General features: G+C 37.0%; 1 protein-coding gene across 2 annotated transcripts in view; it reads right to left on the bottom strand.

Moving 5' to 3' along the window:
* Positions 1 to 14,902, bottom strand: part of SLC6A11 (solute carrier family 6 member 11) — a 136,462-nt gene extending 121,560 nt beyond the window's left edge. The window contains exons 1-2 of one of the 2 annotated variants that reach the window (XM_074602539.1): positions 14,658 to 14,902; positions 5,811 to 5,854 (exon numbers count right to left, since the gene is read on the bottom strand). The gene's annotated coding sequence lies outside the window, so the exon portion shown is untranslated. The remainder of the gene's footprint in view (positions 1 to 5,810; positions 5,855 to 14,657) is intronic. The other variant, XM_074602540.1, reaches the window with a different exon arrangement.
* Positions 14,903 to 15,274: the final 372 nt, after the last annotated feature.

Below are 15,274 nucleotides of genomic sequence, written 5' to 3'. Positions count from 1 at the left end.
CACTCTGCTTTATTCCTAGCTGAAGCAGATATAAATTACAGTTTCATATTAACACAAAGTAGACATTCAAGAAAACTTATTTGAAGGAATGGTAGTAACTAACTGCAATAAACTTAACACACACTTAAGTTCTGTAGTTCATATTATTTTTCCATGGTTTTCTCTTAAAGAGGACTATTGTTTTACAACATATTACTCTAACATGACTCTTGTCAGGTAGGCTAAAATATCTGAAAATCTGTCCAAATCTACAATTTCCACTATACCAACATCTTCTTATTCTAATTCTTGACTGAAAGTTAATTCTTACTCTGCTTTTACAACTATGAAGGAATTAAAATAATTATCAGCAACAGTGATAAACCTCCATTCTCAAATTTTGCAAAAAATAAAAGGTATTTAAACCTCCCGGTGTTCCAGGTTCTGATTTAGACCTTTTAGAAGATACATCTTACATCTATATTTGTATTAAATCAAAAAAAGGGTCACGTTACAGTGTATTCTGCTTACCATTAGTTTCTTCACATCCCCTTCTTACATTTTCAATCCCTAAGACATCCTTAAAAAGGCTTTTCCCAAATGACTCCTCACCACTTGTTCCTCACCCAGTTGTATCCACCCCTCCAAATCCTATATAGCAAAGCCTTACTCAAATGGAAAGCACTTCCATGTAATAGAATAGAGGAAGAATATAACGCTATTTTATTTAAGGATTTGGGGCAGTGGGGTGTTTAAAATGCAGCTACTGATAAAATTCTCATTCAATAACAATAATAGTCTTTCCTTTCTCATTGACGCTTCCCTAACGTATGGAAAAACTATTGCCAGCAAACTCCATCCCAGTTCTAAACATGACACTGAAAACTAAATAGCAATAGTAGGATATAATGGCCATTTAAAAATAATCCCAAAACTATGGTGTACTGCAGTCCCTATTGACATAAGAAGTCAAGCAATGTGTTTCCCAGTATTTTCTACAGCAATCTGTCACAAAACATGCACAACTGAAACTTACATGACAAACTAATGCCCATCTTTCTTTCACTTTGAATATTTTATTTATTTTTCACTAGGATTTTTGTTTTTCTTTTCAAGTAATATCTTCTAAGATTTTTCAGTTCACTGTTTTGAACAAAATATTTTCAATATTAGATTATTCACAGATACATTGATATTTTTAGAGCTCATTTTAAGCAGAGACAAAGATTTTCAGAAATAACAGGTCATTTAGATCTTCAGAGAGCTTTTTAAAACACTGACTTTCAAAAGCTGCATATGATGACTTCTGGAAAATCAGGTCCTGTCAAGAGGTAACAGTATGAGTACTGAAGACCACTACTCGTGTGTTGGCCTAATCATCCAGCCAGTCAGCGATCAACTCAAATATGACAGCCAGTGCAGAGGGTGTTCATTCCATCTTAAAAAAAACATATACACACTAATTTTCCCAAATTAAAAAAAACCCTTTTGATGAATTTCACAGAAAATATGTTAGATTGTGATCAGACTAAATCAACAGTTAGAAGTATTAAAAGTGGCTAAGATAGTATAATGTTACATATATAGCCAAGTGTTTGGGGATGGTTTTTTTTTTTTGTTTGGGATTCTTTGGTTTGGGTTTTTTTGTTGTGGTTGTGTTTTGTTTGTTTTTTAAACAGGCACAGTCATAAAAACTGCCACCGTAATCAGCAGCAGTGATAAGTAACAATCACCTGAGTCAGCTGTCTCAGGCTGGATCGCCCGTAAACATTTCATCTTCATTCCAGTTTATGCTTGGTAATGCCTCTCAGAGCACAATTTTTAATATTTGTTTGCAAGGTATAATTACCTGAATATAATCAGATACATCTTTTCCATTAATTGATTTAAATTAATGGGCCATAATTATTTCTGGGCCATAATTATTTCTGTATTATTTAACATTATCTTACACCATTATTTTTATTTATTAACATATTTAACATTATTTATTATTTAATTTATTATTTAACATTAAAATAATTTTGGCTCTAAATATAATTCTTCAATTATTTTTTTCTGCAATTTTAACTCTAGCATTATAACTATATTAATGAAATTTATTGTTCAAGTCAATTTCAAATTAAGGACAAAATCTTGTGACTTTATATATTACTTTGCATATTTTCATGAAAATAATATACAAACCACTTAAACAGAAAGGTATGTTAGACTATTGAAATTAGGAAACATCTGAAATCTGCTCAAAAGCTTGTACTTTTCATTAGAAGAGCAGTACTACTGCAAAGAAGTTCTTACTGCAAAGAAGTCAAAGTCAAATCCTGAAGGAATTAAATGAAACTTGGATTTGAATTTTGCAATTGGTTTCTTCACTCGAGATTAGCTCAAAATATATTCACAAGTGCAAAAAAAAAACCAAAACAAAAAACCTCTGCTTTATGGGCCTCGGAAAGGATGTTAGTATACAAGTTCTACAACTAGACATGATTAATTCTGAAGCTCATGGCTTAAAATGTGCCTCCCATTTACACTGTCTTTTTTGATTAATATTCACTGACTTCTTATAACATATTCCAGATCAGGGGGGGTATTTGCACCGCTTTCTAAGTGTAATATGTTACTATTTGTATATGGAGTATTTCTACAGTCTTCTACACTATTCCACGCTATTTCTACAGGTGCTTTCTAGAGAATGTAAAAATGCTATAAATAGGAAGTCCATTCCTCATCCACAAAATTTTGCTATGTTTATTTATGTTGTTAGCTTGGGAGCACTGTGCCTGATTGCTGTAGGGAGTGATTCATAGAGCTGAACAAAATCTTGGCAGTTAAAAAAGAAATCAAGCCAATCTTGCCCATTTTCATTACCAGGTATGAACTCTGACCAGATGAGCTGTGATCTAATAAACCCCTCAAGGGAATCTGTGCAGACAGTAAATTCTTTGTCAAAACTAGGCACACCTCGGTGGCTGCAGCTAAGTGTTTGGATGCTATCAGGTATTAAAATTAAACTCATTTAAAAGCCTCACCTCGGTAGAAAACAAATGTAGAAGCAGAATTCTTACTTCATCAAGGACAAAAAGTCTGTGACAGTAGATTAAGGAGAGAAGCAGCAGCAAGGATGCTCAAGAGAGAGAACCTCCCCACCCACAAGCATTCTTTACCAGGGTGAACCAGAAGTGCCTCAACATTACTTCCCTGTTACCTTTTCTGAAGAGCCTGGTTAAATGTCCTGCTGACTCTAGTAACAGCTTAGAAAATTTATTCTATGACCGTTCTCTCAAAGGGTCAAGATCCATGATTTATATCTAAGTCTTTGTTACGTAATTTGTTTTTAAAAAGAAAAGCATCCTATTTGTAAAGTTATCATGTGTTGACAGAATGGAAAGATACACTTGTTTTTTTAATTGTGTGGTTTGCAGCAGTTAAAGTCAACAGCAATAAAAACAAGTCATATCACTCCTGTTTCCTTGAAAACTGCTTGCTGCTATACTAACAGATATCACAGAATGCTGGTAATGGAGAAGTTACTTGCTACATGCTGCTATTTAACACTGCTGCAGCGATAGACCTTTCTAAACAGTCGCCTTCCTCCGTCCCCCTTCTACACTTGAGTGGTCACTCTATTATCTAGAAAATGGGTTTCTCAGCAGGAGGTGTATGACAACAAAATGGGCCCTTGGCTCAGCAGCCCAATGTTGTCAGAGCTGAATATCTGGCTGGAACAGGACTTGATATTCCTTAAAATAAGTTCATTAACTGTTTGACCTTTTCTACTTCCTAGGAAGATAAAAGTATCAATGCAAACCAAACACAACACCGGACCACCTAGGATGCCGCTACATCCGTTTATAAACAGAAACACGTGTAAAAGTCAAAACCAGCCACCTCTTGCACACTGACCAGGAAGCACATCGCATGCAATGAAACCAACTAAAAGTCATTAACATTCTCAAACACTTTTCTGGTAGGTACACTGCTACAGAAATGCACTTTGTCTGCTGAGTTGTGGTACAGACAGTCCCTTTGCCCAAACATCCCCACCTCCTGCTGAATTCCCAAGCGGGCAAGTTACTTGTAAAAGTGATAAATGTAGAAGCAACAAAATTACTGGAAAACATAATTCTGCTTGTGCTCCAATACTGCACATTTTGTTGCTGCTGTTAATACTAGTAACAGTCTAAACTGAGTAACTACGTAACTGTGGATTCCATTAACTAGAATGCAATAATGTCAGACTTCCCAGTGCTTTATGCTCATGAAGACATACTTCAACACGTATTCAGATCCAGTTACATAAGTGATATATGAAGAAGAAAAATATATAAGAAATTACTTTTACTCTGACTGCTTTCTTGAATTATTTTCCAGGGTCTTTTCATGAAGACCATCATGAATTTGTCAAGTACTCTAGAAACCAAATTACTCTGTGGCCTTGTCCTGTATGAATCCCATCTTTCCTTTGCATGTCCACTATTATTGTTCCCCAAGATACCACTAACCGCAGCCTCAGGCATCCAAGGCTAGAACACATGCCTAGCTTTAAACATTGAAGAAACCCAAATGACAATGCCCATTAACAGCTAAAACCCAAAAGTCTCCATTACCCATAGACATAACTTATTCTGAATGCCCATAGACAACTATTCCTACCGTAGTGTTTGGAATCACTGTCTAAAATGAATTAAAAATGAGGTTTTACTGGTAGCCAACCTGTGCCATTCTGTTCTCATTTCAAGTTGAGGAAGAGATTATTTGCTTCATCCTGTACCAGATATGAATGATTAAGCATTTATATAACACCAGAAAGACTTCAAAATAACTTCTTCTGCCATAATACAAAAATTTGATTTGTTTTTGGTATGTGTCAGTTTAAATAACAAATCAAGTTGTTTAATATGTGTCAGTTCAAATGACAACCAAAGGGACCTTTGTGTTAATTTGCATACAAATATGAAAGTCATAATACACCCTGACTTTTCAGACAACTGTAGCCTAAAGTCTTTGATCTACCTATAGCAAGCTTGTGTTGTGCAAATATTATTGTGAAAAAATAAAACATTTTTTAAATATCCATGTTACTCTTAATTTCATATGAAGTTATACACAGATAAACTCAAACCAGAAGTCAGGAAGTTCAGATCTGGACTTCACATTGCAAAACAACTTTGAGAAGAGGTCAACTGAGTAAAGCTGTATCTCCTAAAGTGCTTTCATCTCCAATGCAAAAGTAACAGTTACAATACCAATACAGTAACAGGGAACAAAATAATGAAAACATGCTTCTATGTAAGAAAAAGAAATCCTAACTCTGCTCCCAGACTGTGTATATAAAAATGCAAAAAAACAATTTTAAACTATCTTGAAAAGAAGAACAGACAGTAATTTGACAGCACTGTCAAAGCTGCAATTCTTGGTGGCATTCCTGGTGCTATGTTTCACTAAAAGGAACATTGTCAGAGCAGTTAATCAAAGCAGTCCTCCTGGATTAATAGTTTACAGATTTAAATCAGGTATGGTGGGTTGACCCCAGCTGGCAGGTAAGCCCCCACCCAGTCACTCCTTCACTCTGCCCCCAGCAAAATGGGGGAGGAAACTGGAGGGGCAAAAGTACAAAAAAAACCCCAGACCTCATAGGTGAGATAAAGACAGTTTAACAGCTGAAATAAAACAAAAAAACCACGGGGGAAGTTGGAGGGGGTGGGGGGAGAAATGGGACACACCAAAACCCAACCACCACCAAAATCAAAGTAGTGATGCAAAAGCAGCCACTCAGCACTACCAGCTGATGCCCAGCCAGCCTACAAGCAATAGCTCCGCTGGTATCTTACCAATACTGTTTTGATCACAGATGTAGAACTCAGCACCATACAAGCTGCAATGAAGAAAATTAACTACATCACAACCAGCCTCAGTACAATAATTTTATTCTCACTCTTGCTGCTTACAAAATTTGTAATATTTTGACAAGAAATGAACGGAAGAATACTTTACAGCTGTACAAAATTTACAAAGCTAAGAACAGTAAGAGCTTCCCACTAGAGCTAGCAAAGGGAATGTAAGTACCTAACAAAATCACCATCCTATTGAAAAGAAAAATCTTTCCAGAGATTCATTAATTCATACGTCATATTTCTCTGGAGAAATATTTCCTCAGCCATGATATATTTACCTCTGAATAACTGTTTATTACTAAACACCAAGTATTATATTGCTATATAACCTTGATAAACTGCATTTGCATGCCAAAGAAATAATGGGTTTCTTCTTAAATATTTCCATTACTCTCAGAAATTACATTTTTGTAAACACATTTAAACTGACTTCACAATATTCTGGGTTTATGGATAAATAGAGTAAAATATATTCTTTCAATCAGAAGAGGAAATAGCCAGAACAAACTTACTTCTCAACCAGAAAATTGCTGCATCAAAAAGGTCAAATAAGACCAACACTGAAAACATGGTATGTATTTCAAGTATTGCTCATAAATACCTTCTGATGGAAGGATGGGGATTTATACCCTCTACTAATTTTCCCTGGTTCACTTTCAGTTGAAGCATCTTATTTTCATTTGGTTTGGCAAACAAAGAAAGCTCACGGTTGTTACACAAGAAATATGTTAACTCCTGTTATACTGGCTAGGTCAAGTGACTACTTTTATTGCTACTTTTGTAAACCCTCACAGCAACCTTTCCAACCTACTTCTGACAGACAGGTTACCCAACATATTATATGAAGCAAACACATGGGAATCAAAATGGCAAAACGCAGACAGGCCATAGGCAAGAAACAACAGCGTAGACTAAAATACATGTAAAATAAATGCTAGGAATGAAAAGCTGGAATGAAAATATCACTGTTGAAAATTACTATATGAACAAATCGTTTAGTTTGATGCTTCAGAAACTGTTAGCTTCTTCCTTCCAAAATGCAAAGGAAAAGTTTGTGTCCTGTAATCTTCTGGAATGCGTACAATGCTAACCCTGCTAATGCTGAGCAGGACTTGAGGGATATTTTCTTGCTAGAACCATACATTTGCTGTGGTACTCTCAGCCTATTGTATATTCGGGTAGCTTGATGAGGTTTACAAGTAATTATTCCCTGGCTAAAACTGCGTCAAACTCAATTCTCCATAGGACAAAAAGGGACTATTTTTGTACAATAAAAATTTTATCTATTTGCAATTTCTTTCCATGGCTACATTTATCTACTTACACCAGAGTTAAGATTATTTGTGATTACACTGAATTCTGTTGTGATTTGTTTACTTATTTCAGTAATAGCCTTTTGAGTTACCAAAACTTATTTTAATACAGCACAATAACTTGAGATACACAGAAATCCTTAAGAATACACTCAGATTTTTATATATACATATATATGTAACATGTTATTTATTATATATATAAAAACTGAAAACATAGCAATATGTGGATAAAGTATGCCTGAAGAAGAAATGGAATTTGCCTTTTTTTTTTTTCTTTTCTAAACGTAATCGAATGTAGCAATTGTTCAGCGGGGATTCACTAAGTATTGAGGTACTAGGACAGATTTTTCCACGTATCTGGTGGAGAAGTTACACAAAAAAAAAGATGCTTAGAAAAATTTATCTGAGGTATACTAAGCCAGTTGAGATGTATAGCTTGGATGATGAATACTTCATGAAAGATAGTGAACTCTCGCTATCTATAACAGAATACAGTCTAGATCTGCAACACATGTTAAACTGCAGGAGAGATTTTTAATAATTCATCTGTAATTTCACATCATTACAGAAATATTTCTCAATTCTGTTGCTGGCAATGAAGAAAAATGTTATAACCAGCATGATAACGTTCTTTGCAAGTTATAATTTTCCTTGCAGCCAATAAATAGTGGCTGTAATAAGTAGGAGGTCATTGGAAGATAGTGACCTGTTCAGATTTTTTTAAAGCACTATTTAAATAATGCTTAGAGCAAGTTAGCCAAGTATAACTTGGTAAGGACAATACCCTATCACAGATAAACGTTTTGGAGAGAAAGAAGATATATGAGATCATGTTCAACTTCAGTCAAACAATCTGGTGGTATTGCTAAGTTTTAACAAGAGAAATTGGATCATCATTGATTGCTCTGGAAATCCATGATACACCTTTGTAGAAACATCAGAAAATCTGTGGGTGGAGATGCAAGAAACTGTAATAAGAAAGAATGGCTACCACAAAAATACAGAGGTGAATCACAAGATATTATAAACCAGTATGCCAAACCACACAGAGATTCTCCAAAAGTAAGAACAAGGGGTAAAAAACATTGTGCAACTAGAAATCAAGATTGCATTTAAATATAGACCAGGAAAAGAAATACTATATTCCATAGAAATCTCATTCAGAAGAGCGACGCAATACAGAGTCATTTGTAAAACTATTTATTTTAAGTATACCCATGGACAAGAAAAGATTTGCTACTCATAAAGGAAGTTACCCACAGTATGGGAAATAAACGCACCTGGTAGCCTTATGGGGAAAAAACACATACCTAGCACAAAACAAACATCTTGCAGTATTCCTTGTGGAAAAATATGACCTTTGACTGTGGAAGACATGTAAATCAAAAGTCATAGCCTTTTTTTTAAAAAAAAAAGCTATTAGAAATCAGGAATCATCGAGACAGGAAAAGACAAAAGTTTATGAGAGAGTGCATTCACAAAGACAAGGGAATTATTGCTTAGCCTTGGTACGCATGGCTAGACTACAGAAACATTCAATCCCAGTGTTTTAAAAGCAGCATTAAGCCTTGATACTTCTCTGTAATTAGAGAATGTGTACGTGGAAACTTGTATTATCACAGTTAACATACATATCCAAAAGAGCAAACAAACAAACAAAAAAAGAATGATGAGATACAATTACAGGCATCCATTCAACGCTCCAAATTAATGCTTAGTAGCATTGTTCATAAATTCTAGACTTTTGTTTCCATGCTGGTCAACAGTTTGTTTTATAGATGTGAGATACAGGAAGTAATCTATAATTATACTACTTGCACTCATTTCATTAAAAATTAATTGAGCCACAGAGTTCATAAATACATGTTACAAAGTTAAACATCTTGAAGGAAATGGTCTGAAGTTAAACAAAGTTATTATTTGTCAAAAGTTAGAGCTATATTAACCTTTATAAATTTTTCTTCCCCCCATTTCTTTTTTTTCTAAAAAGAAGAAATGGAGTAGCTTTATAGGGAGCCAGTACGTCATGTTACTATGTTTTAGAGGTAGGTCTTGGGGAAAAAAAAAAGCTAGCTACCTGATGTGTAGTTATTTTTAGAAGCTGAACATATCATCAGAAAAGTCTGTTCTGCATTCCCCGAGCCAAGACAATATGTCACACTCAGATTGGATGCGTTTCTGAAGCCTGCGGGCAGGGATCCACTAGTGACGGTGCATATCAGCACTGAAACTGAACAGGAGGGCTATAATGCAAACTATAAAATTACTTCAGGCAGACAGAAAACGTACTGGAGAAAAGAAAATGTTGAAATGGCTTTCTTTGTATTCATTCCTGTCCTCCTTACCAAGAAAGGCAGAATTGGAATGTGGTAATAGTAGCTAGGTCACTGCTAGATCATTAAGCTAGAAAAGCTTAACGTGGCTTACAGGAACAGAAGCTTAAACACAGTTTTCCCTCTTAGCAGGAAGAGGAGCAATCACCTAGAGGATAGGCAGCTAGCATCATTGAAAAAGCATTACATTAAAAGAAAATTAACTCTAACTACTGGAGGACCTTGCGTTCACATTACAAGTCAGGCAACCAAAATGGTGCCCAGAGTGCAAGTTCAATCTTGGTTCTGCAAATAGAACTGCTTCAAGTGCAACAGTAACACATTTGGGTGCTATCACCAAGACAGCAATTATAGCCTCATGCGAAATACTTGCACCGCAAATTCCCTCATACACACCAACTTGCTCATGTAAATGCACCCATAATGCCTTGGGACTTCTGGAAAGCTACCATCTTCCGGCACCCCCTGAGTTTTTTTGCTTTGGATCTTAGTCCTGTTATGATCAAACTCTTTTCCCTTCTGTTGGAACCTCCCAGACTGAAACGGTTCGCTTCACAGCCCCAACGCTCCAGCCATGAGGTACACAGTTGGTTTTGGAGAGAAACCATCTCCCACTCCTAGCAGTTCAGCCTGACCTAGAGCGTAGAAGATGAGGCTATACAAACAAACATGCATCCAGTGCAGCTGTCTTCCAACGTCAAACTGAAAATAAACACATTAAAGTTGTATCATTTGTTGCAAGAGGAAAATGAGAATCATAAGTGTCTCATTTAGTATAAAATATTGATATTTAACAACAATTAACCACAGTACACAGAACGTGAAGAGAAATTGTTCAACTGTCTGTTCCACCTGCAGTACTAGCAGTCTTAGGTAAGGTGCTCTGGAATTGCTTATTTATGGAAATAATCCTGATATAACTGGTACCACGAATATACGGAGAAATAATTCACATCAAATGTTACATTAATTGCTATAACCACGTAAGAAGGATTAGGATGGAAGTAGAGAGACAGTGCCATTCCAGATCAAAGCTAGCCATTCTTGTTTTCAAGCCTTGAAATTATTTTCAGTATCAATATTCCAGTGGATGAAGCATAAGGCAGGAGGCTAGCTACTGTCTCTTCCACTCCATAAAGCCACGCTAAATAAACTTTTTGGCCACATACCTGCAATGAGTAAGAATAAAAGTTTTGTTATCATAGTGAACTTCAGTTTGGACAATATATACTGAATTATTCAGTTAATCAGTACTAAACAGAAAATATACTTTTTTACGAACAGTAAAATAGAGATTTTTTCCAAGCTCAAGAAGTATCAACTCTAACATCAACTGAAGTGAAATTGTACTGATAAATATAACAATACATCAATATATCACATCATTAGTATGATTATGGACTGATAAAGAGGAGTTGATGTCAAAGAAGTAATGTTATCAGAAAGTACAAATGACTAGGCCTTTGTATAATTTGTTATATACAAAGAGATAAAAATCCCAAACATTATCTACTTGATTCTTTCAAGTAGCCAATTATATAAGTAAAGTAAGTGGAATCAAACCAGCATGGAATGAAAAGCTAATTAGAAAAAGGTAAGCAATGATAGGAAGTAAGTGCATTTCTAGAATCTAAATTGTGAAAAAAGGTGTCACTGGGAAAACAAACACACACACACAGAGGGAGAAACACATTCTGTAACAACTGAAACTCGGGATACTGTCATACAGTTGCTAGATCAAGAATTTTAAAGTCAGCGTGTCCAGTAAAGTCAACCCAGGAGTCTTAAAAGAGCTCACAAAAGCCAAAATTTTTACGTATATTTTCAATAACTGTAAAAGACAAGAAAGGTCTGGATGACTGGGGAAAAAAAGCCGTGCTGATATTTTTTGAAGAATAAATGGAAAGCAACTGAAACGGTAGCCAGTAATCATTGCCAGTCAGAATAACCAAACAGCTCCTACCAGAACCCAATGTAAAAGAACTACAGAATGCAAAGCCAATAAAGTTCCATTTATGAAAAACGGACTGCAAAACAAGCATGCTATCTTTGCTGCTTTTACAAGTTTGGGCAACAGTGGCAATACCTTCAATGTGGTATATTAGTAAGGCAAAACTCTGCAGACTTAATACTGGGTCACAGTTTATTCTTTTTAGTCTTCCTCCTCCCCCATCATGTTCTTATTTTTTTGTATAACTTTACTTCCTTAATGTGAAACCATATCCATATCAATCCTGACTAAAGCAGACCCTTCAGAAAACTGTATGTCTGCCCCCAACCATGCTTCTGCTTCCTCATAAAATCCACATCCAAATCCTACATCAGCATTTCTAGTCCCTAATTTGGTTCCTCAGCTCCTGCCGTTGCTACGCTAATAATCCAGCATTTCTAATTTAAGATACATAGATTGAATTTTCTTATGTTGATCTGACCACTGTAATCACAAATATTATCACCTTCTCCTGCTGAGTCTGCCAGGTCTCCACTGATACAAATTTCACTTTTTATCATGTCTTCATCCAGGTTATACAAGCCTTTCCAAATGTTGTCTCCCCATTTCTTCGCTGCCACTTTATAGCATAGGATTAATTAATGTAATCTATTTATTTCTATCTCTGATTGAGACTGTTTTAAGCGTAATGTCTCCAGTTTATACAGTAGCAGGTTTGCTATCTTGATAGAAGCAGCCAGGATCTCCCATCCCCTCACTTACCTCAATGATTCACACCCACCTTTGAGCCACTTAAAAGTTACAGAGATGAGTAGCTCTGTGTATTACTTTCTATCCTTTGCTCTTCCATTTCTTTTCAATGAATTTACAAAAGCATAGCATTTTAGCTTTTTATCTCAAAGTTAAATTTGTTCGAATTTAGAAAATTGGTTTAAAACTATTGAGAAAATGACTGGCAGACAGACTTGGATCTAACATGATGGTACACACCTGCTCTCCTTTGGAAACCAGACTGAAAAACTACCAAGATCATAATGCCTGTCAGCAGCAAGTTGCCAAGTTGCTGCTCTTCTGTCATTGTAACTATCTGTAGTATGCTCTTTGCTTGCTGTAGGTAGAAGCAGAAACCTTAAAGGAATTAATTTTGGGAGTCACTGCAGAGTCCTCAAAGGAAACAGGAAAAGGAAACAAAGCTCATATAGAGAAGAGCACTACCTCTTTGTTACCATCACACAAGCACAGACAGTGGGTAGTGGCTTAGCTGAAGGACTAGAAAGGAGAATGTCTCCAGACTGCAAGATTTCCCCTGATTTTAACAGCAGAGCCCCCTTGAAATAGATTAAATATTTGCAGTGTTGGAAGCAAAGCAGAATAAATAGAGGGGAGTTAATGAGGTAGTAAACGTAGGAATGTACATTGCAGACCCATTTACTGAAGCCAACCTATAGGTAAGGACAGTGCTATCCCATTCAGAAAACATATCAAAGAATAACAGGCAAGATCAGCAAAAAATAATTTTCTGATTGCCCTCCAAGTTAGGGTAGTTCACTTTGTGTGCTGACAGGAATAGATCCTCTACTCACCTCTGGCTCTAGGTCAGTTGCTCATGCTCAGCACAGTTTACAGTGTGTTAAAACACCTAAAAATGATCATACCACAACACTTCCAAATACCAGTGGGTTTTGTTAAGTGTCTGTCATGTTTAGTTCTCAATTAATGACCTATTTATTACGCAGCTTTGCTGAGCAGGGTCATCTCCCATTTTATACCCATGAAATGAAGGCCAAACCGCTTGTCAGAGGTACTGTGCATTAGTAAATGATCAGAATATCTCAAATTCTAAAAGTGTTATGAAGAATAAAAATCTCTCTCACTCACAAAAAGATAGGCAGTCCTGGGCAGGCCTTGCCATCGTTTATGGAAGCAGCAGAATTCCAGTGACCATGCTTAAAAAACTATGCACTGATTTAAGCAAGAAGTTTGAGTATTATTTAAAACTATTATAAAATGGAAGGATTTATTAGCCTCACTTATACACACAGTGACGCCTCAGTGGGTTTTCCTAGAAGAGGATTCTACCTGAACTTCAGCAGCATAAAATGCCCAGAATTGCCCCTCCATCTTTTCACTGACATTGGCAGTGGGGTATCAGCCAAGGAGATTCAGCATTTTCAGTTTCAGTGCTCGAGAGTGATGACCCATTGTTTATCTAGTCAGACTAGGATCTTTGTTTGGTTTTGATGAATTACATAATAACTATAATCAAAAGTTGAGGATGTTTCATAGACAAGAAAACACAGGCAAAAGCTTTTGTGTAGCAGTAAGTGCTGGTAATTAAGTATCACCCATTCTTCCCTTTATTTGGCAAAGCTGCACACAGAATATCAATTGAAATTCCCAAAGTAACCACTACAGGATCCAGTCCTCTTTCAACCAAGTTGACCTAATTTGACTCATCTCTTAGCACAGTTCTACTGATATAACCTCAACAGTGCAATCAAAGCTCTAGACCGCAAATGGGAGACAAAGCAGCATATACATTCACGCACGAATGTGTACTAAATCCAAATACACGAGGCATGCACTTGTATTTTTTTTTCAGCTGAATTAGGGAAAAACCTTACTTACACAATTCATAAAAGTTACACTTACTGGTCAAGATAAACGTGCCTGAGGAGCTGCTTGCCAAATGTAAAACTGAGCAGAGTTTCTGGTCTTGCTTCCACCATTTTCTTTTGTGCAGTAACAGGCCTTTCCCCCACCACACCCCTCAGGTGAACGACTCTGAGGCAAAATGTCCTCTCAGCCCTCCTGTCAGGGGACCTCACCGGGGTGGCCTCTGTAAACTGCCCAGCTCAGCTGCGATGAACTAACTACATAATCAAGAGAGCTGACATTTGTTATGTTCGGAGGTGTAGAAGGTGGGGGTGCGGAGATAGCAGACGGGGCAGTGTGCGGCCAGGGGGGCTGGCAGCAGCCGCCCTCAGGAGAGGGCTCTGGAACCTTCCACAGGGCGCCTCAGCAGGACCCCAGGGGCTGCATGCAGTGCTGCTGGGAAAGCCATGTGAGAGAGAGGGAGAAAACCTAAATTCTCAGGAAAACATCACTCAGGTATGTCTTGCGTAAAATAACAGAGGGGAAAAAAATCAGGTTATACTGAAAGTGTACCAGGGAGAACACTCACCTCCGGTCTCTGGGTATGAGAGGAGAGACTCCTCCTGTCACTTGCGATGTTTCCCCAGTGCCAAATCCAGGGGTAATTTCCTGAAAGAAGGCTTGGGAAGCAGCACATTTCCTTATGTCTGATAGGCGGTTACAAGTATTTATTTGTGGTAAGACTTTCTGTTGCCTCCTTCAGTCCTTTTTGTCTTGGTGGCTGGCTTTCTGCACACTCACTCCCCTCCAGGCATGGCTGGGTGGCTTCTTCTTCCCATGGTGGTCTGAGGGTGGGGAAGGAGGGACAGCAGGCAACAGCTTCAGCTTTTATCTTCTCATTGCTTAGGCTTTTAAGGACATGTGTTGTGTGTTAAAGATAATAAATAGTTGGCCGTGTGCTCCCATGCGATGGTCCCCTCTGGTGCTCCATTATCAGGACTTTGGTTGCAATTACACTGATTAACCTAAGGAATGAGGGGAAAGAGGATGAAGGGCTGGTGGTTTTGTTTTTTATTCTCCTGAAGCCATAATGTACAAACTTTGGTAGCCTTTAATAGTTGAGGGTTTTTTCTGTATTTAACAAGTTTGCCGCATAGCATGTTTGAGCCACCTTGCTGTATGATAGGCAAACAGTGGATCATGAAT

The sequence above is a fragment of the Larus michahellis genome, chromosome 10 (assembly GCF_964199755.1).
Source record: "Larus michahellis chromosome 10, bLarMic1.1, whole genome shotgun sequence".
NCBI lineage: Eukaryota > Metazoa > Chordata > Aves > Charadriiformes > Laridae > Larus > Larus michahellis.
This window is presented reverse-complemented; position numbering and strand designations above follow the sequence as displayed.